The sequence below is a fragment of the Sorex fumeus genome, unplaced genomic scaffold, assembly GCF_029834395.1.
Source record: "Sorex fumeus unplaced genomic scaffold, SorFum_2.1 ptg000003l, whole genome shotgun sequence".
In the NCBI taxonomy this organism is placed as follows: Eukaryota; Metazoa; Chordata; class Mammalia; order Eulipotyphla; family Soricidae; genus Sorex; species Sorex fumeus.
The window spans coordinates 13,082,376-13,105,373 of record NW_026606060.1 but is presented as its reverse complement, the minus strand read 5'-3'; the positions used below and the strand labels follow the sequence as shown (position 1 = coordinate 13,105,373).

General features: G+C 38.1%; 1 protein-coding gene across 4 annotated transcripts in view; it reads right to left on the bottom strand.

Annotated features, from left to right (window-relative positions):
* The window catches only part of CTNNA2 (catenin alpha 2), a 1,325,246-nt gene that overhangs the window by 791,864 nt on the left and 510,384 nt on the right, over window positions 1–22,998 (bottom strand). The window lies entirely within an intron of this gene.

The following is a 22,998-nucleotide window of genomic DNA, read 5'->3' as shown; positions in this document are numbered from 1 at the left end:
TGTTTTTATTTAATCACCATGAGATACAGTTACAAAACTTTCACGATTGAGTTTCAGTCATACAATGATCAAACGTCCATCCAACCACCACCAACGTCCCTAGTATCCCTCAACTCCAGCCCATCCCCTGTCACTGTGGCAGGCACCTTCTTTCTTACTCTCACTCTACTTTTGGGCCTTAAGGTTTGTAACAAAGATACTGAGAGGCCATCATGTTTGGTTCTTAGTCTACTTTCAGCACACATCTCCCATCCAGAGCTATCCCTCCAACCATCATTGACTTAGTGATCCCTTCTCCATACCAACCACTTTTTCCCCCGGCACATGAGGGAGGCTGAACTGAGGAGTGATACTCCTGGCCCTTGTCTCTACTCTGAAAGTCTTTTAAACTCAAATGTTGTTTATCCACTCCCAACTAATGCTTATCTTGTTTTTGGATGATAATCTTTGAACATTTATTTTCTGACCATCTACTATATGCCTATTTCATCCCCCCCCCTTTTTTTTTTTAAATTTTCTTTGTTAGTTTAGCTTGGTTTGGTCCAGCTTGACTAGTACAAAGTGAGTAATGGGAGAAAAACAACACATAACAGTTCTGAAGCAAAAAACTAACAATATAAGAAAAAATAGTAGGAATGATGTGAAGTATAATGAAGACCACAAATATAATAACATTTTACTTACAGAAAGAGGGCAGTGGGATTCTAAAAATTTTGTACACAGACTTCACGGGAGAAATTGGATTTGAATAGGTGACATGCAGCAGAATAAAGAATGAATTCAAGTAGAAAGGCAGAACTCTGATTAAAGAAAGGCGCTGAAATAAGAATGGCTGTGACCTATGAAATACACAGCTCTGGTATAAGTCTAACTGGGATATACCCAGAAGTGCACACTAGTCCAGGGAAGGTGGCCAGTAGCTATAAAGCCTTAAGAAATACAGTTAAGAGTTGATACCAGCATCCTTAGAGACTTCTGGGTAGGTTAAAGTTTTAATTCAAAAACTTCTAGGGGAATATAGTCTGATAGTTGTGGACTGGAGAGTTTAGATGGAGAAATGGAAAAGTCTTTGGAGTACTGATCTTAATAGTGAAAGTGCATGTAATTATTGAAAAGACGTACATAACTCTGGCTGTACATTAGAATCAACTAAAGCACTTTCGAGAAGTAGGTGTTAACATTTGTATTTTTAAATAAGATCACAGATGACTCTATTATCCCAGGATAAATGATTTTTGATGTGGAATGGATAGGAAACCTTGCCATTTTTCAGAAAAAGGAGCTACATGCATAGTTTTCTGCCTCTTTTTTCTAGAATCAATGTCACTGTCACTGTCCTCCCATTGTTCATTGATTTGCTCGAGTGGGCCCAGTAACACTGTTGACTTGTTACTGTGTTTGGCATATCGAATATGTCACAGGGAGCTTGCCAGGTAAGATACTCTTGGTAGCTTCTAGACTCCTGCTTAATTAAACGATTCCTTAAAATTTCTGTGAAGATCTAGATTTTATGGAGCGGCAAACAAGGATGATGACTTGGAAGACAGAGGGGGCTAAACAAGTTAAATAGAATAGTCTGGCAATCTCTTACAGCACCTCCCTAAAATAAACCCTTAAATTCAGATATGTTTGAGAGACTTCAAACTTTAAACTTACACTGAAAATGGTACTGATTGCTCTCTGAGTCGCATGTACTGCACAACCCAAACACCTGTATATGTCGGGTAAATGTTAATGTATTCTGTCAACAACAGATTACCTTACATGGCTAAATTACTCAATGCCATTATCTGTACCAGCCATCTGGAAACCTAATCCCCTCTGTGTTCTAAAATCCCTAGTGCCAGCTACACTATTTTTATTTTACTTTCTTGCATAAATCTGTTAAACTCAATATGTTACCGCAAATTCTCAAAAATCAAAGGCAATCTGCTGGCCTATAAAACACTGGTTACCGAAAATCGAAGGGTATAATACGGTAACAATTCAAGCAGTCAGTAAGCAATCTTTACAGGGATGGGACTGAACTATGTGCTAGCTGAACCCCTTTGCTTTGCCCTGCTGAAAATCAAATATGTTCTTTTGATATAGGGTGTAGGCTGAACCCATTCATGTATTTCATATTTAATAAAAATCTAAACAGTTGGTCTTATTGGATTTTAAGTGATGCAAATTTAAAAATCAAATAGGCAAACTCCCTTTGGACTGCATCTACTTAGACCATAATTGTGTAGAATACAAATTATATTTATGATACTATTGAATTCCTTTGACACTCAAAATGAAATTTATAGAAAGGGACAGATATTTGCAGGTGTGTTTTTTGTTCTTAATAAATACATTTTTCTCTTATATAGGATGCCTTCTAATGCCTCTATATTGTTCTTAATACAATGATGAAATGTTTTCTTTCACAAAAATATAATCTGATTTGATCTTAAGAATGAAACTTCTTATGTGTAATATCAAGTTATATTTTAGCTGACATTAAGTGTGTTCTTTACTTAGTAATTATGAAGTACACATTGGCTTCTCTATTCACATTTGTGGCCATATAAATATTTCACTTGAAGAGACACCTAGAAATTTAAGCTCTGAAAATATTTCTGTAAAAGTTCAGAAAAATCAATCCTACTACAATTACATTGAACACATTAACAACATTTTGATCATAAAATTAAAGTAATCATGTAAACTATGAGAACATATTGAAGATTCTGCATCTGGAAGTTGTAAATTTTACTTTTATCAGGATTAGGCCTTCTCATTCTTTTAAAAATGAACTCTATTATCCTAAAATCAGAATAAATACCATTTCTGAAAGTTAAAATGGTCTTCATATATTTCATATACAAGACAAACATTTTTAACAAGAAGCAGTCTAGAACTTTGCTATTTCATTTGAGTATTTTCAAATATGAAAGAAGTTTACACAATTATAGAAGCAATAAACCCACCCATATTACTCCCTTATCAAATCTAAAAAAGACCTTGGGGTGGTAATATACTCGCAACTTACAATAAAAAATATAAATAATATCCTATTGTGACTTGAAGTACAAAAATACTTTAATTGTGTATATTGTTCTTTCCTAAAACATCCACATTTAAAAGTCTGCATGATACTTTTCTTGTTCAGATAAAAATCTACAACTTCTAAGGCACTCATTTGCTATAGATTTGTCATGCTATTAAGATGGCAGTGCAACATCGACTAAAGTAAATATACTGACTGGGCATCAGATATTTTTTGGAATGGGCAAATAGATTGGTTGTACTTGAAAACAGTCTACTGTTTCTCCTAATTGTCTGAACCTTGCTCTTACCATACCTTCTCTTAACAAAACAATGCAAAGTGAAACAATAATATCAGGCATTGTTTTCAGTGCTCCACTTTATTTATTTATTTTCATCAATACAAAGTAAGGTTTACTTTCCCTATTCTCACCAATACAAAATAAGTGCTCCTTTTATCCTTATTTTACAAATGAATAAGATAAATTAGCTAGCTACAGTTCATGCATGGTAAGTCAACCTGTCTTTAGCATAGTCTTATTAGCCATGAGGTTATGCTGCCATCTTAACGTAGCATGGCAATCCTTAGTTCCATTTTAAAACAAGGCAAATTGCGTTGAAATGGAACAAACTTGTGTTGAAATGGAAAAGGGCAAACACAAATGTACACAAAAATTCACCAGCTCCATTTTAACCATGCTATATGATTTGGCTTCCATGGGAGTACTGTGAGGACACTGCATATTTCTTTTTGTTTGTTTGTTTGTTTTTAAAATTTTTTTTATTAGTGAAACACCATGAGGTACAGTTGTAGATTTACAATTTTTTGTGCTTGGGGTTGATTATACAATGATCAGATACCCATCCCTCCACCAGTGCCCATTTTCCACCACCATGGATAATATCCCCCCCACCCCCATCCCCCATCCCCCCTGCCTCTGTGGCAGGGCAATCCCCTGTGTTCTCTCTCTCCTTTTGGGTGTTGTGGTCTGCAAAAGAGGAATTGAGTGGCAAACATGTTCAGTCCATAGTCCACTTTCGACATGCATCTCCCCTCCTGGGAGGATCCTCCAAACACCCTTTATTTGGTGTTCCCTTCTCTATCTGAGCTGCCCTTTCCTCTAGAATGCCCGACACTGCATATTTCTAAGCTAGAGAAATTCTAAGTGTACAGTTCTAAAACTCTTTGTGCATAGTTCTACGCTAACTACATACAACCTAGTCACCAGACTGCTTCTCGATGAGGTCTCACTCTCATTAGCCATGTAACGTTTTCATGATACATTTCTTACTGTCAAGCCATCTTCCACGGATTCATCCAGAAACTATTTATGATGAGATTCTACTGTGCCCAGGCCTGATGCTTTGATATGAGGAGACTCAGAGGCAACTGCAGAACCTTGTTGCATCTTTCCAACAAACCAGGACAAGATTTAGAGACCCGAGCAAGCAATCTGGATTCCCATGGTAACACTGTTCTTTGTTGTTTCCTTATTTTCCAATAATATTTCACTTCTTACATGCCCCCCCCTTTTTTAATCTTATCAAAAAAGTCCCTGAAGTCAACAGTAAAATCTGTTTCCTTAATGAAGGAATTCCTGATCCCATACCTTTTTCTTTTTCCCCCCTCTCTCAGGCCACTTTTTATCATCTTATGATCTGGCCTCTGAACTCATCTCCTAGAATATAGCTCCTAGAACATAGAGTCTGCAATGGTATAAACCTTAGGACAAAGCCTGTCTCCTCTAAGCCCTTCCCCTATCACTTGTTTTGGGTAGTTACCACTGTGCTCAGGGCTTATTCCTGGATCTTTGTTCAAGAATCACTCCTGGTAGTGCTCTCAGGAATATATTTGGTGCTGGGAATCAACTATGGCTGGCCACATGCAAGGCAAGCACCTTCCTTGCTGTCCTGTCTCTCCAGCCTCTCTAGAGCTTTTTATACCCACCCACTTCCTTGAACTGACAGCACACAACTGAAGCTAGTTATTGTATTAACGTATTTTGGTTTAAAGAGACTTTCTTACACTTGGAACAAATCTAATGACTTAGAAGTTACATAGCAATGCAAAATCTAAATTCTTTGCTTTGTTACTGAGGCGACTGATTTACAAAGGAGAGGACGCTTTATAAAAAATGTTCTATCAGTGCATTTTTTTGCATCACTGCAATTGTAGAATATTGTTTTAAAATCTTACAAAGCAAAAGATAATGCCAAACCTCCCATTTCAGAACAACAATAGCCATAAAAAAAAACAGGAAAATAAATTTTCAGTCAGCTGGATACACAATCCTTTTGAACCTAAACAGAGATTACAATCCACCTATGCGTAAGAGGAACTTCTCTAAACATCAATAATAACAGACTTCAGAGGTGGGGAGGGGGGCAAACTCATTAAGGAGTTAGACTCTCCACTGGAAATGATGAATTATTTCATAAATTATAATTTAATTTAGCATGATAAAAACTCAAAACTCTGAAAATAATCTTTGCTTATGCAGAATTTTAAATGAATTGTGGCTGGAGCAATAAGCCAGTGGGTAGGGCAGTGGCCTTGTACATGGTTGACCCAGGTTTGATCCCTGTCTACCCATATGGTTCCCTAAATACCACAAGGAGTGAGTGATCCCTGAGTACAGAGCTAGGAGTTACCTTAAGCATCACTGAGTGTGGTCCAAAAACTTAAAAAAAAAAAAAGTAGCAAAATTGCATTTTGAGTTACAGACAACATATTCAATGACAAGAATGCTAGACAATGGATACTTCATGATTTTTGGGTTAAGGCATTCTGATTATTTGATAACTGATGAGAAAATTAGTTCTTTTATTCCAAATCAGCAGAGTATAGCTATTTCTGCCTCTGAGTGTCATGTCTTCCACGCATGAAGTTCACTGGTGTAAACAGTAGTTTTAAATGTTCCTGCAGAACAACAGAATTCCTTGCTCCTTGGTGTTGACCCTGGAAGTGACTTTCTGAAATAAATCTTTGTTTTTCACTTGACTATGAGTTCCCAATGGGCACTCTTTTTATGGAAAGTAACAAAGTGTTCTTGGCACAGTGGGGAGCCCACTTCTAGGACTAAGAACACAGTGTCTGGAATGTTATTAGCTTGTTGCCTGATAATGTGCCTCTATCTTATAATTTCCCCCTCTGAAAAGAAAAGCAAAGATTAAATTATAATGGAGAACTGCAGTGTTATGACTAACGAAATTTTGCTTTATTTGATATTGGACTCTAGCAAGCTTCCCTGATATCTATATATATATATTATGTATATATATATAATTCATACATGCATTTTCCCCCTTTATTTTATTTTATTTTTTTTTAAAGTTGTAGATTTACAATTTTTTGTGCTTTGGTTTCAATTATACAATGATCAGATACCCATCCCTCCACCAGTGCCCATTTTCCACCACCATGGATAATATCCCTCCCACCCCCATCCCCCCATCCCCCCTGTCTCTGTGGCAGGGCAATCCCCTGTGTTCTCTCTCTCCTTTTGGGTGTTGTGGTCTGCAAAAGAGGCATTGAGTGGCAAACATGTTCAGTCCATAGTCTACTTTCGACATGCATCTCCCCTCCTGGGAGGATCCTCCAAACATCCTTTATTTGGTGCTCCCTTCTCTATCTGAACTGCCCTTTCCTTTAGGATACCCGGCTGGCCTCTAAGTTATGGAGTAATCCTCCTGGTGCTGATCTCAGCTATTCTTGGGTATTAATCTCATAATTTGTTACTTTATATCCCCCAGATGAATGCAATCTTTCTATGTCTATCCCTCTCTTTCTGACTCATTTCGCTTAGCATGATACTTTCCATATTGTACCACTTGTATGTAAATTTCATGACTTCATCTTTTCTAAGAGCTACATAGTACTCCATTGTGTAGATGTACCAAAGTTTCTTTAACCAGTCATCTGTTCTTGGGCATTCAGGTTTCTTCCAGTTTCTGGCTATTGTAAAGAGTGCTGCAATGAACAAAGAAGTGCAGATGTCACTTCGACTATACATTTTTGCCTCTCTGGGATATATTCCCAGGAGTGGTATTGCTGGGTCAAATGGGAGCTCAATTTCTAATTTTTTGAGAATCGTCCATACTGTTTTCCAGAAGGGCTGAACCAGTGGACATTCCCACCAACATTTTTAAAGAAAAATAATATCTATAAAGTTTCTTTCATTTGCCAAATTAATGGACTCAGTTTTCTCTTCAGAGTAATAGACTCTCGATTCGGTTCTCAGTCTAGTTAACACAGCGAGCCGAAGGGTCTCAAAATATTTCTATCATTGTGAAGTGTTGTTGATCACTCTTCTCATTTGGTGTTAAATATGAGATGGAGTGGGAAGGCTTAATTTAGCTTTTATCTGGCAATAGTTCCCATTTCTGATAGGGTAGAAAACCAGAAATGTAGATCCGGTTTGGCGTTTGTGAGTTATGTGAATTTCAGCATAGTCAACTGTCTGTGTCTTAGTTCTTTTGGCACCATCACTCTCATACTTCAGTGTTATAAAGAGGGGACAGCATCAGACTGGATCAATGCGGGAATATCCAACTGTACCCATGATGCTTGGTTTTCGATCCCATTCTTATCCATGGATTCTTCTACTAGAATATCTGTCTTTAAAACTCAGCCTAAATATCACCTTGCCCGTGGAGCATTTCACCTCCAATTTCCCAGGTCTTACTGAGCAGCACCCTGCACGTGATTCCATCTGAGCATGCACTGTATGAGAGAACTATTACAAGATTATTTACCAATTATTTACCAATTATTTCTTAAAAGATTGTCTTGGTCATTTTATATCTGGTGCTCAGCGAGACATTTTTCTAATTATGAGTAGGAGAATTTCTTTGCATTCTTAGAGGAGAAGGCATGAAACCTATTTAACTATTAATCTCTGAGATCTAGCATGGTGTGTAAATATATATGTGCATGTATATATGTGTATATATTAAATATATAGCTAGATGTGCATATCTAGCATAGACTATATATATACACACACAAACATATATATGTATATATAAAACTCAAAGAAACACGTGAATATAATGTAATAAAAATGTCAGAACATCTAGTGTTTGCTGAGCTTAAGTAGAGAGAGAAGTAATTATTCATGTAAAAGAGACCATATGGAACCTGAGAACTGGTCTACTGAATTTTTACCCAAGGTGAGTGGGGGAGGGCACAGTGAGGGCACTCTAACTCAATAGCAGAGGATAGACGGTGGTGGTGGAATGTTTTATGCATAAAATCCTGTCACTAACAATGTTACAAATTAAAGTGCCTAAAAATTTTATTTCAAAACACCAAACTGAATACCTTGAATGCTAACACACAGAAAATTAACTTCATAGAGGAAGAACATGAACAGCTTCACGTGAAAAGTAATGGAGAGATTTATATCAAATGTTTAAAGCTGATGTATCTAGATTACCAAAAAGTGACTGGTTTTTGTGATTTAATTATGTAGCTTTCAATGTTCAGTGGTAGCTATACCTATTAAGATTCAAATGATAAGTATCTTATTCCTGAAAAAGGGTAGACGCTGCTATCCTCTGATTTTGCTCTTCTGAGAATGGCAAAGTAGAGGCTTGCAAGCAAATGTTGATACATGAAACACGGTTTCTTGAATAAAATATGCGAACATGAACTGCCTTTAATAAATCCTTAAGAAGGTGAATGAAATGTTTAAAACAATGCTGTCACTGAGTACGGAGGGCATTCATTGTCAGAGCCCTTTTTTTCTCCTCCCTTCCTTATTAAACATGACAGTTTCTGATGATTAAAGCATACACTTGAAGTGTTATATTCTTCCACTCCATGGTTTTTGTCATACATTTAAAGTGTTAAGATATTTCAAACACATGTTCATGGATTTCTCTGTTTCCCCTTATCTGCAATTACTCTCAAGCTTAAATGACTTGGTGCCCCCCCAGTACTCATTTTATCTCTGATTTCTGTGCCCTGACCCAATGTCAGCAGTGCCCCAGTATACTGGAGTGACATAGTAGCTCTGTGGAAGCAGTTGACAGTGTCTGGGAGTGTGAGCTAAAAGGGGAGACACGCACTGAGTTTGAATAAACACCCACAAGTCCAAACTCCTTTTCTGAATATATGTCAGGCACTTCTCTTATCTGGCTTATGGAACAAATGATTCATCCAGTTCCCTAATGCTCCATTTTTCACTGCCTAAGTGAAATAAACCAATTTCATTCAAAAACATCGGGCCACACTGAGCAAGTTGTTTCAAAGTGTTAAGGTTTTGGAAACAATGATTGGGCTGGACACTGTTTAATGGTAAGCTCTGTATCTATCTCCTTCCCTGGGGCTTCTCCATCCATCCAGCCCATTGCCTGACAACTAAGAGGATTTCAGCAACTATCAGTTCTTAGACAGGGAATTTCAAATCTGTCTCTCTATTGATTTTCAAATGAGTTATTTGTTTTCTCTAGACTAAGCAATTTTAGGCTGTGGTATTCTTTCTTTATAAACCGATATATGAAAAGAAAATTGGTATGCTGCTAATATGTGAATCTGATTTCAGAAATCTCGAATCCTTAAGGATATTATATATTTGACAATAATAAATACAATCTATACTTTATCTCTACTTGAAACATATTTCTATGCTAAAAAAATATTTAGAGACAAGCATTTATCTTATCAGGAGAAGAGGCATTTGCCATACATACAGTAGTTTTAAATAACCCGGGTTTAACCTGAAGCACCACATATGCCCCCACTCCCCCCCAAAAAAAATACCTAGGTGTGCTCCTGAGCACAGAATCAGACACAACCCCTGAACACTATCATGTTTGGTGTCATCTCTCTATAAAAAAAATCTACATATCCTATAGCAAAGATGTCACTATCAATTATCTTTTCTTGAGCCCTTCTCTTTGTTTATAAAACATGTGTATTTTAGGGTAGATAAATACCTATACCTATAAACATTTTCAGCTTGCTTTGCAGTCAAAGATGACTGAAGTTCTGCAAAAAAATAAAATAGTAACTTCAGGGACAACTTTCAGTGAAAGACTGAACTCATCGGATCTCTCTTTATTTTTCTCCCGGAATAAGGATGAGATGGGTGAAGTGGTCTCAGGGGCAGCCTGGAATATAGATTCCGGGATAAGACATCAGAGCACGAAAATGCATGGGATGAATATATCACAGTTTCAACAAGAGCATGCCTGTATCTAGATGTATTTTTATATGAAATACCAATAAACACCTGCCCTAACAATGCCATTGTTCATTTATAATCACTCTTGTAAACAACCAAATATAACTCCTCACTGACTCGGATTTTTAGGGTGATCTTAATAGAGAATCCAATTTCTTTTTAACACCCTTGTCTAAAAAATATTTATTTCATTGGTTGTTTGTCCTGATAGACTTTTCATAAGACAAGCTTCAATAATGCCTGCAACTGCAGACGGAACACCATGTTCTTAATGTAGCAGAATGAACAGTCTATAAGTAGGGGTTTTTCTTCATATCCTTTAAAAAACTGTACTTGAGGTCACAGGATTATAATTGTGCTTTTGATATATACAGTTACTGTACCTTCATCATTGCCAAAGTACCACAGACATTTCACCAGAGTCTTTGTCTCACTTCTAGTCTGCTTCTTCCTCCCACCCAAGTCACCAAGTCGCCTCCCTCTTATACTAATTGGAGGATATCATGGTAAACACAGTAACTTAGAGGGAGCACAATTACTGGATTATCTCACTCATTTGTGGCCTATAAAGAAATGAAGTAAAGGGGTGGACAGTATCCAATGGTAGTACTTCCTTGAATTTTGTTGACACAATTAACTTAGGATTTTTCATTTTGACCTGTGTCTCACATGGCCTTTCTCTACATAAAGTAAAACACACATAAAATTTGTAGTCAAACAGAGATCCTAATTAATCCTGACTCCACCACTTACTGGGAATAAAAACTGCTTCTCTTAGAGATGCCTGGGGCAAAAGACTGTGGGGCCCACAGTGAGAAAAATAAGTGATAGACAGTATTTGGTTTATTATTGCCAGAATCTCCTCATTTAGCATTCTATTCTCAACATCATGGTAACTGGCTTGGCACAATTAAACTTTTTTAGAATCTAGAGCTCATTATATTTTACTTCAGCTGTTTCCAGTACTACCTGCAACAATCATATTTTCCTTTGGTTTTCTTTATAAAAACAAACTCAAGGATTTCGCTTAGAGGGGCTTAAAAGGATGCCAGATGCTGACCTGAAGTTTGTAGAACTTAGAGCCAACAGGAACTCTGTAAGCAACCAGATGAGGGGCTTCAGGCAAACCATGGCCTCCCTGGCTCCAGGATTGCTGGAGTCCATGTGGGTCTGAATCCTGGCTTGGGCACTGCCTGGAGACTTGACAATAGTCAGGTAGTAACCATGTCTAATGATCATGCCCTCAAAAATCGCTGTGAGCAGAAGTTCCAAACAAATGATGTGATTGTGGCTATGTTTTTTTCATTCAATCCAGTGGGAGAAGTTAAAATGCAGGATCTCACTGGACTTCTACATTTTTTCTAACAAATTAGTTTTTGGGTCAGAGCTGAAGAGAGATAACACAAGTGTTAACCCACATACCTTGCGTGCGGCTGACCCCTGTTCAATCCCCAGAATCTCACAGCCTCTGCTGAACATCCTAGAGGCCCCCCAAGCACCACTGCATGTGGCCGTGAAGGCCTCTGTGTCCCACCAGGATAGCTAGGGTAATTCTCACCTAGTTCAGCACCTACTCAAGCACCACATGCCCCGGTCCTAGTACTGAAACTGTTGGTGTGTTTGGCTACCCACAGGTCTCCTGAGTAACAGTTTGGAAGCCTCCCCACCAAAATATTTCCTATTCTGTACTGGACAAATACCATCCTGCACTCACCACTTGTACACAGAGCCGCCAAATTCCTTACTCAGTAGACATCCTCTACTTGTGAATCAATTTCACAACTGTCATTGGCACCGTGAGCTTTCACTGTATTTGTCAGAAAGTAGGAGGCTGAGTGCTCTGTTTCAGGTCCCAGAATAGTCAAAGTCATGCAAGAGGCTTGACTTTAATGGTCAGAACTGCATGATCCCCTGAGCACAGCTGGGAGCAATCCCAAAGCACTGAGATGGGAGCAGCCTTTGAGCATCACCAGATGCAGCTCCCCCTGCCCCCCACAAACAAACAAAAGACAAATAAAAAAGAAGTCATAACTGTTGGCCATCAAGCCAGAGCAAAGCAAAAATGTCAGAAATGATGGTAGAAGCAGTATTGATAAAATCCATTCCAATCATAGTCATAAGACCAGGACAGTCAAAAGAAGTGACTGTAAGGATCTGACCAAAAGCCTAATTTCCAAAGAGTATATGGGGAAACAAAGACTGTAACTGCAAAATAATCCAAAAGAAAATCTGGGACCAATGGGATTGTTTGCATTTCCCCATGAGGGAGACCCAGACACTGCCCAGCTGTTTAAAAATTCAGAAGCACAAGCCTGCCCACTGGTCTGGCCGTGGGTTTTGAAATTCTTACTATGAGAATCACTTTTTGGGAAAAGAATACTCCAGAATGACTTTTACAAATGTAAATGTGACTCTTAAAAATACCTACCAAAACATACTAAATTAACTACCATTCCTTTACCTCCAAATCAAATACCATCCCAAACAGAAGACTTGTGAGAACAGAGCAAGAGGATTTTCAAAAAAGAAAATGTGTGAAGACTGTGATTCTGCTGTGTTTTTGCCCCCAGCCCCCAGCTGTATTCCCAGAAATGGTATCGCTGGGTCAAATGGAAGCTCACTTTCTAGTTTTTTGAGAAACATCCATATTTTTTCCAAAAAGGCTGGGCCAGTCAGCATTCCCACCAACAATGAAAGAGAACCCCTTTCTCCCACATCTACACGAACACTGGTTGCTTTTGTTCTTTTTGGATGTGTGCAGTCTCTGTGGTGTGAGATTATATCTCATTGTTGTTTTGATCTACATCTCCCTGATGATTAGTGATGAAGAGCATTTTTTTAATGCGACTTTCGGCCATTCAAATTTCTTCTTTGAGAAAGTTTCTGTTCATTGCATCACTCCATTTTCTTATGGGGTTGGATTTTTTTTCATAGAGTGCAATCAATGCCTTGTATATCTTTGATATTAACTCCTTATCAGAAGGGTATTGGGTGAATATTCCTTCCAGTTTCATTGGCACTCCTATGTTCATCATAGCCAGAATCTGGAAACAACCTGAATTGGATGAATGGATAAAGAAATTATGGCACCTCTACACAATTAAATACTATGAGCTGTTAGGAAAAATGATGTCATGAAATTTGACTATAAAAGGATGGTCATAGAGAGTATCATGCTGAGTGAAATTAGTCAGAAGGATAGGGACAGATGTAGAATGATTGCATTCATTTGTGGTATGTAAATATATATAGTAAAAGATTAATATCTATGGCCAGAGAAAACAGGGGTTGGAACTAACCACAAGTGTGTGTGAGGCTGAGGGTAGATAAGATAGAGAAGAGACCAATATGACAATAATAGCTGGGAATGATCACATTGGACAATATCTGAGGGTTAAAAGGAGGTAAAAGAATTTCTTGATAATCTTTCAGTGAATATTGCAAACCACAGTTTCCAAAAGGAAAGAGAGAGAGAAAGAGAGAGAGTGAGAGAGAGAGAGAATCACTTGCCATAGAGACAGGCAGAGTGTGGTGGGGTGGGAGGGAACCTGGGAACACTGGTGCTAGGACATATACACTGGAGGGACGGGTGTTGGAATACTTTATGACCGAAATTCAGTCATGCAAAGCTTTGTAAGGGTCTACCTCACAGTGATTCAATAAAAAAGTTTTTTTTTTAAAGAAAAACTGGAAGAAGGGAGAGAAGACAGCTACACAAAGGAGGTTTAAACAGGGAATTAATACTGTGAACATCATGAATGAACATCATAAATGAATACCATAGATAAAATAAAAATCCATTAGATATACATGTGTTCCACTTGTTTGTTTGTGAGGCTGTTTGGTTTTGTATCAGAAACTACAAACCACAGACGGTTAGGGTTGCAGTCTTGACTTAGAACACTACACAAATGGTGATGATGGGAACTGTGAATTACTGGGATTAAATCATAGTTTCCACAGCCTTGTTGTTGGTGAAGAAAAAAAACTAATTGTATACAGGTCATAAACCATGGCATTAGGGGCCACAGGTGCTGTGCTTAGGGGGACAAGTTTAACCAGGGATCAAACTCAAGACCTTGCACACTGCAGGCTTACACTCCATTACATGAGTTATCTCCCTTACCCTTCAAACTTATTATTAAAATGACATTTTTCATTGGACAGTAACACTACTTATGGAAAGCTGTTTACATATTCACGTGCAGTTTGAATTTAAGTTTCAGCTCTGCAAATATCTGAGTTGAAGGCTTTCAAAGGTAGCTTAAGTGTTAGGGATCAACTCAATATCAATTTTATACTTAATAATATGCCTCTTTAGGAAGTAATTTGTCTAAAGATAAAACTGCAGTGAGAGGGTTGGACTAGTGCAGGGTTATGGTTCTGGTATAGTGGCTCATTAATAAAGAAGTAAACCTTCTGCCTGAAACACAGTCGGGTTTCTCCAAGTTAATGAGCCTTCTCTGAACATTGTCTTTTCACCCACTCCTGTGCAGGTATGGGTCCCTGATCAGCCTCTATACTCTGTTTGAAAATAACAGGGTGTTTATTTGGCATCTGCAGGCTCAGAATTCATGAATATTTATCATTTGCTAAGATTAATAAGAGTCATCATATACACAGTGAAATATTCGTGCATGCAGAGATGTGGATAAGTTTGACACTAGATCCTTCAGTAATACAGAAGGAATCCACTAGGTTGGAAATTACTTTTCTTCCTTTGAATATTTCAAGTGCTTTTTCTTCCAATACTAAGGTTTTATAAAACACTTCTTTTCGCTTTCAATAGACTGCAAGAGGTTTGAGGACCAATCCTTGGAAAGCAGGCGCTCAATAAATGCTCATGAGGTGACTGCAAGAGGTTCATACAACAATTTAGCAAGCTCAATGTTTCTTTAGGATTAAGGGTGGAATTTCTACTTTGTTTCTAGGAATGGGGCCTGGGTAAGGAGTTAGCAAGTTGTTTATGAAGCCAAACTGGGAGTAAATTTGAGATTTAATTGGCAGATACACTACTGAAATGCTTGACATACAGACTTCTGGGAGATATTGATAAAAATATTCCTAGAAAAAGAAGGACAATGCTGGGGAAGGAACAGGTCCACTGGTTTCAGGATGTCGGTGTCCTTATTGACTCAATATTCTCCTAGGATCCTTCATCTGCTTCCCACACTCACTCAAGGGACAATTGGCTCAAAGCCACCCTTTTTCAGGTTACAAAGATAAGGACGAAGATGCAAGAAAGTGAGAATGGTGGGAGGGAATACGTCAGGAAAAAGGAGTCTTCCCCAAAATTAGTTCAAATGGTTAAATGTAGATTGACCTGTAATTTGTAATGATTGCTTTTAAATTATCTTTTAAAAAACCCTGTGGATTTTCCAGAAATTTTCTAGATACAACATTCTATTCAGAAAAGAATGTGCTATGTTTATGATTTTTTAATCTTTTATTTGGACTAGAGACACAGTACAGAGAGTATGGTGCTTGCCTTGCATGTGGCCAACCCAGGTTCCATTCTCCTACACAAGAGTGATCCCTGAGTGCAGAACTAAGAGTAAATCCTGAGCACCACTGTGTGTGCACTCCAAACCAAATATGTAGGTAAATAACTTTTTACTTTTTAGTTTGCAAATGGGCTGTAGCGATAGCACATCGGGTAGGGCATTTGCCTTGCATGCGGCCGACCTGGCCGACCAGAGTTTGATACCTCCACCCCTCTCGGAGAGCCCAGCAAACTACCGAGAGTATATGCCCGCATGGCATAGCCTGACAAGCTACCCGTGAAGTATTCAATATGCCAAACACAGTAACAAAGTCTCACAATGGAGACCTTACTGGGCCCATTCGAGTAAACCGATGAACAATGGGAGGACAGTGACAGTGACAGTGACAGTTTGCAAATAAATGTATTGATTGTACAAGTTCATGCTCCTAAATTCTAGAAGAAAATGATGCAATATCCAACCAATCTGTGAGGAGAAAAGGATTCAATGTTAACATTTATTAAAATATGTTATTCAAATTATGAATGTACATGTTTGTTAAAAAATCATGATTCTTAAGTTCTATAAAAGAAAGTCTTCTCTATATATTCTGATGACTGTTAGCATAGCTATTCACATCTGTTCACCGAAATCATCAGAATAATTTTCTTTTAGGTAATAATTAATCTTCTAATTGTTTTCTAACTACTGGAGCTTATTTATAAGTGAGTAATTCTAGAATAGATATTTAAAACCAAAATACAAAAAAGTGAAAAATAAAATTCTCAAAAAAACCCCATATTTTAGACAGCAAGTAATCAATAAGCTAAAAAGTTACACCAACGTTAAGAATATTTTTAAAAGATTAATCATAAAAACAAAATAATTTCAGTGGATATATTATTAATGCTGTTATCATTTAAATATGTTTATTCCAACATAAAAAATTGAAATAATAGGGGAAAGGGAGAAAAAAAGTGACCAAGTTTACATAGAAAGTTAAAATATTAAAATTCTTAACATGTAGGTTTGACATTAGATGTTACAAGTTTCTTCAACTCTTCATTCTCTACTTAATCTGACATTCAACACATCCAGATATAATCTGGACTGTGCTTTAAATTTTTGCTTTGTAAAATGCACACATAAAACACCTTAATCTTATGTTTGAGAAGTCTAATCGGTTTTATTAAAATTCCATTTGACTTTGTTCAAAATGCTGTAATATAACCAGAAGTTATATTATGGAATATGGGCCTCTACGTTTCCTAAAGGCTGGAGCGATAGCACAGCGGTAGGGCGTTTGCCTTGCACGCAGACAGCATGGCCGACCCGAGTTCGATTCCTCCACCCCTCTCAGAGAGCCCGGCAAGCTACCGAGAGTATCTCGCCCGCACAGCAGAGCCTGGTAAGCTACCCGTGATGTATTCGATATGCCAAACACAGTAACAACAAAGTCTCCAATGGAGACGTTACTGGGCCCGCTCGAGCAAATCGATGAAAAACGGAAGGGCCGTGACCTTGACGTTTCCTAAATTCCAGATAATATTTATTATGTTGGATTACAATTGTCCTTACCTATCAATGTCAGTTTTCAGTGTGTGTATGTGTGTGTGTGTTTGTACATGCACACATGTGTCAGGATGTGCTAAGAGCATGTGCTCTGCAACTGATCCATATCTTGCCCCTTCCACAGTTAATCTTTTGTACAGTACCATGCCATTGTCTCCTAGTTATAGCTGCTTGACTTTAATGTAGAAGTCTTAGAAAACCAAAGATTTTTTTATTGCATTAATGTTCTTAACTATCCATACCTACTTAGCTTTAAAACCCTATTAATGGGCAGGAGACATTACTAAATGTACAGTAGCTAAAATTTCAGAAGTGATCCCTGGGCCCGGAACCAGGAATCAACCCTGAGCACTGCCAGGTGGCCCCAAACCAAACAAGCAAAAACAAAAAGGAAAAACGAAGGGGAAAAACAAACACTGTTAAAATCTGTCTGATCTGTGGACCTAAAGATTATTTGGCAATGAATCTAACAGCCCTTAGTAATGATATTACTATACTTGTACCTTAGATAGTCTAGATAACACTTATTCAAAAAAACAGCAAATGGCATTTAAAGCTGCAGAAATCTCCAGCGGCTACCTCCAAACATTTAAAAAAACAAATACTTTGCCCTTATGCAAAAAGTGCAAGCTATGATTTTATACCAGTATTTAAATTATAATTTATGTTGATAAATGTAAATAAATAATTCCCCTTTCATAAACTTTGATTTGCTTTTTAAAATATCAGATAAAAAACTGTCTGATGGTTATATATTTCTTCAAAACCTATACACACACCACTTACATTTTTCCAAATTGTAAATATACTCAGATGTACAAATGCTATTTTTTTTAGAATATCAATCCAATGAATCCGTTTTCTGAAATGAAAACATAATCATGTAATGTTGAAATGGATCCAGTCTTTTAAGTAAAGATTTCAAATGTAAACTTTCAGGCATGACTGGTAATCATCAGTGAGAAGTCCTCTTCCTACATACCAGGAAACAGCGCAGCAAACACTGAGCAAACCCCAAGTTACCAGCCAAAAACTCGAAACTAAACAAAGCTGACAAGAAGGTCAGTTTCTAACAATTAATTTCTAAGTTTATTATCAAGATCAGGGCTGGAGCGATAGCACAGCGGGTAGGGCGTTCGCCTTACAAGCGGCCAACATGGCCGACCCGAGTTCGATTCCTCCGCCCCACTCGGAGAGCCCGGCAAGCTACCGAGAGTATTCGATATGCCAGACACAGTAACAACAAAGTCTCCAATGGAGACGTTACTGGGCCCGCTTGAGCAAATTGACGATCAACGGGAGGGCCTTTACCTTACCTTATTATCAAGATCACTGGTAGTAGTTTCCTTTATCTAATAATAGTTTCCTTTATCTAAATGCTAAATGTAGTTTTTATTCATTTTGTAATTCAGGAGAGCGACTTCCTTCACAGAATAGCTGAACTGGCATATCTTTTTAAAAAATTGATTTTTAAAAACACAGTACAAAAATAATATTCCCATAATACCAGTAATTAAGGAGCACTGATATCAAACTGAGTAAGAAATTCTTTGTACTTGTTCTGAATGGTTGTTTTGGAGTGCAGGGATCTCATTTAATTGAAAGTAAGGGTCAAGAGATCATGAAAAGTCCTACAGGTCAAGGCATCCATAGACATATTAAATTTAATTTCAAAATGATAGGGTGTATCTTCAGGTCAATTTTCAGCAATCATATTACCAGAATACTATATTTTTAGTTTCTTTCCAACCTCACTTTTAGTTCATATAAGGAAAAAATGGAGTACATAATATGACAGAGAATGGGAAAGATTAGTACAGGTTGAATATCGAGAAGAAAATCTAAAAGTTTTATAATTCTTCACTTACACTGACCCTCTAAGCCTCTTTTTCCAATTATTTTTCATAATTTAGTATTCTCTTTTTATTTGTTCTGGAGGGGATAAGGTTTGGGTCATACATGGCAGTGTTCAGATACTCCTAGCTCTGTGCTCAGGGCTCAATCTGGTGATGTTAAAGGAACCATACATAGTGTTAGGCATCACACAAATGTAGGTTGCACGCAAGGCAAGCAGCTTTCCCTGTTCCATCTTTTCAGTTCCTATTTCTCTTTCTAAATGCTGACTTCTGACAAAGTTAATCACAGGGCAGAACCCCAAACTGGAGGTGACCCCAGCCAAAAACTCAAAAAGTAAGCTGGCTTGCCTTCACTAATGAGGAATACCCATCAAGTAAAGCTAGGAAACACTAATCACAATCTTTTAACTTGGCTTTAGTTGCTTTACTGTACGCCGGAAAATAAGATAGGTTAGACTAATATGAAAGTCCCTGATTATCTATATGAGAAAAGTAAATCACCTACTGCTTTCATGCTGCATCTTCTGACATACCATAATAAATATTCCTTATTGTCCCAATATCCGTTGGGAAAAATGCCCCACTGCTTGAAGGTACAGTGCACCCAATCCATGGGCTATTTTCCCAATAGCAAGACGAATACCAAGTAAATATTGTTTATTATAAATCACAATATTACATTTTTCACAAAAAATATTATTTAAAAAATATTTTAGGGTACTTGAGTCACACCCAAAAGCACTTGCTCTGTGACCCCTGGCAGTATCGGGGACCATATGAGGTGCTGGAGATTGGATAAGAGTTTTTCTAATTACAGCCTCATGCAAGGCAGGTGCCTTACCTCCTGTACTATCTCTCCAGGACCCCATCCCCGCCAAAAAATAAATAAATAAAATATTTTATTTGTACAGCTAAGATGAAGTGAAGATGCGCGAAGAGATGGCCTCTAGAACTTCTTCAGTTTTAGCCACAGGGCTGGGGGTTGAAATAAAGGGGAGATGCAGAACTATTCGCAGGAGAAAGCAAATGGTTGTATATAATTTTGTTCTGATATGGCATATTCAGTAAGTAGGTTCATAATTAGAGGATTCCCCCCCCCTCGTTTCAGCAGCAAAGAAAATTAAAACACTGGACACTCTAGATAAACCTTTTAATTTGTAAATTCTCTGCCTTCATAAGCATTCACCACTGAAATTGCCTTGCTACTATCCAACAGTGGCAGAAAAACGCCCCAGTATGGGGAAAAAAAATAAAAACATTTTTCTTTAATCCTCAGAAATACTGAGCAAACAAATGCTTTGCTGCCTCAGGGGGGAAAAAAAAAGAATCAAACAATGTTCTTCGCACTTAGCACATGCTGAATGGAGTATATTGTTCTTGTAAACCTTTTGGATATGTTTCCTTATTAGAAATCCTGTACCAAATAAAAAGAAGTCTTCCATTTTATTATTAAATCTCTTCATTGCCACTTTTCAGCATCAGCATGCAGATCATTTAATTATGCAGAAGCTTTACAGCATGCAAGTATGCCCTCTTCTGGCTATTTTCCTGAAAAGGCTAAGCTACTGGGACTTGATTTTCATTTTTATCTCAACAATTCTGTAAATAAACTAAAAGGGAAAAAATTCACTCAGAAAAAGGTATCTTCACAAGACAAATTAACACATGATGTGTTCTTAACACACCCTCTCTTCTAAATCTCCTTGGAAAAAATAATCAAAGTTTCAAGTGGTGATCCTTTCCAGCCCTGGAAAAACTTAAGTACTGGTCTCTTGGAGAGTATTTGTGTAACTACAATGTGACATGGATTTTTCCATTTCAATAATATTTGAAGTTTAGAATTGCACTCAGGCACTTAACAGGGCGGGATGGAGTGAAAACCAATCATCAGCTCATTAAATGCAGAACTCCCAGAACAAGTGATGGTCTATAGGATGAGTCTATGCGATGGGATAAAATGTTAGCGGCAAATCTGGCAGATGAGGAGATTGGGGACCTCTGAGGACATATCTAGCAGTGCCCAGGACCATGTATTGCTTGGGTCAAAAGGAGAGGGGTAGGCTATATTCGAGGCAGGATCCCTAATACTGTATTATGGCTCTGGCCCTCCTATCCTACTATCCTGTACTTGAAACTGAATGTGAGGGTTGCTCAGACAAAATGTAAAATCGTGGCCAGCTGATAAGACAGCAACATTCCCTGAATCAGATCACCTTGTCCCCACCGTGCAAGACAGGACTTATGGTCCACCGAGGGACAGAAAGCCACCAGGCTGCACTCCTTGCTTCCTCACATCCATCCCCTACAGATAACAGGCCAGACCAAGTGTACCAGTTCCAAAGACCCCTTAGTCTCTCCCAGGGCGCTGTTCTACCGAAGCATCATCATTTGAGGTTTGTGGAGTCTGCCTAGAAGTGCACCTTAATAAACTTCTGCTACGTCCCTCACTACCACTGTACCAGAGCTTAGCACGCTAGCAGTGGAGTATTCGATATGCCAAAAATAGTAACAGTAAAGGGTCTCATTCCCTTGACCCTGAAAGAGCCTCCAATATGGCAGCATTGGTAAATAAGAGTAAGGAGAGGCTGCTAAAATCTCAAGGCTGGGACAAATGGAGACGTTACTGGCCCCTACTCAAGTAAACCAATGAACAACGGGATGTCAGTGATACAGTGCTACAGTGATGTCTCTCACTTTATTCGTCTTTGTCCTCTCTGAGCCGGACAGGGTTTCCAAATCTATCACTGAAAACAGAGCTATAGAACGCATGCAACAAAATTTCACACTAAATAATTAGCTCCTTCAGAGCAGTTTTCCTGAGTTGTTTAAATATGAATATATAAACAGAACTCTAAAAATTATTTAGATGATAATATGCATTGCGAAGATACCTAGAAAAGCACATTTGTTTCATGTTTGTTAAAGACAGGAAACGCCGCATATTTTCTTGATGAGAGAAACCAATCTGCCTCCGCTACTGCTGCTAACAATAATAAAAGTAAGGAATCCTACAAAATTATTATAGGCTATTCTGTGACTGTCATGGGATTATCTGCTTTGCCCTTATTCTTTACATCATTATTATCTGAGTTTTACAAATGAGAAAGTAGAGACCCGAAAAGTTAAACATCATCTGCCAAGTCACAGGAGATACAGAAACAATTTATGCTCTGGCCTTCCTAAATCTCATATGTATTACATCTTTGCTTTTGTTCTTTTGGACACACCTGGTGCTGCTCAGGACCGACTCTTGGCTCTGAACTCAGAGATCACTCCTGGTGAAACTCTGGGGACTATATGAAATGCTGTGGATTGAACCTCAGTTGGCCATATGCAAGGCAGGTGCTCAACTCACTATACTATCACTTCAGTCCCTAATATCTCTTTTCCTATGGTTTATATTTGGATATAATTTCGTGTCTTCCAAGGCTGAAAAAAATTACAAAGTAAAACCCTGGTACCACATAACAGAGCAGCACCCAAAGGTTTTCCCGTTGGACCTCAGTGGGGTTGACTGCTGTCCTGCTGAACCTCAGTGGGGTTCGTTGATAATTGCCTGGAAAAGTTTCTGGGCCCCCTGAGCACTGTTTGGGAGCATTTTCCTCTAACCCAACCAGGACAAAAGAGTATAGACTACAAAATCAAACTCTGAGTTTAGCCCTTTCATTTCACCAAATAAAGGATCTAGATTTGTTCTTGGGGAAAACAAGGAAGAGCTCCAATTTCCCCTCTCAGTGGAAGACCCTTGCTGGTGTTTAACCCTGTGCAGTAGAGTCCGAACCAGCCTTTACAGGGATCCAGCAGCCAGACCCACTCAGCTAAGGAACCTTTTATTGGAGAGACTCATGCACTTATCCCATCCCAAAGGGTGGGACAGTTATA